The following is a 506-nucleotide window of genomic DNA, read 5'->3' as shown; positions in this document are numbered from 1 at the left end:
CTGCGTCACTGAACTTGCGACACAAACACAACAGAACCACTAGATTTAAATCAGCACAGCCAGCAAAGGATCGAATGCAACTGTTTTGATCGAGAGCACCTTTTTTTAACAACCAACAAGTTTTGTTGTCTGTTGCGGAAGTACAGACGTTCCTCTCGTTGATAGCAGAGGAGCGGATCCAGCGAGAGCTTGATGGGGCGACGCGGAATGAAAAAGTTTTTTCAGGAGTCGCGGCAATAGAGGCGGTGCAACTATAACGACATCTGAATAATCCCGCCCACTCTAAAGCGGTACTGAACTGCAGTGGAAACGCAAACCGTGCCGAGCCGAACCGTGCCGTGCCGTACCGTACTGAGCCGTACCGAGCGGAGTCGTACCACGCAGTGGAAAAGCGCCACAAGTGAACCGTACCGTTACCAAAACGTGACGTGTAAACTCTGCTGATCACGGATTGGCCGGAGAGAATCGTCACTACCTGCGTCACTGAACTTGCGACACAAACACAA

The sequence above is a fragment of the Sinocyclocheilus grahami genome, unplaced genomic scaffold, assembly GCF_001515645.1.
Source record: "Sinocyclocheilus grahami isolate Dianchi unplaced genomic scaffold, SAMN03320097.WGS_v1.1 scaffold2399.1, whole genome shotgun sequence".
In the NCBI taxonomy this organism is placed as follows: domain Eukaryota; kingdom Metazoa; phylum Chordata; class Actinopteri; order Cypriniformes; family Cyprinidae; genus Sinocyclocheilus; species Sinocyclocheilus grahami.
This window is presented reverse-complemented; position numbering follows the sequence as displayed.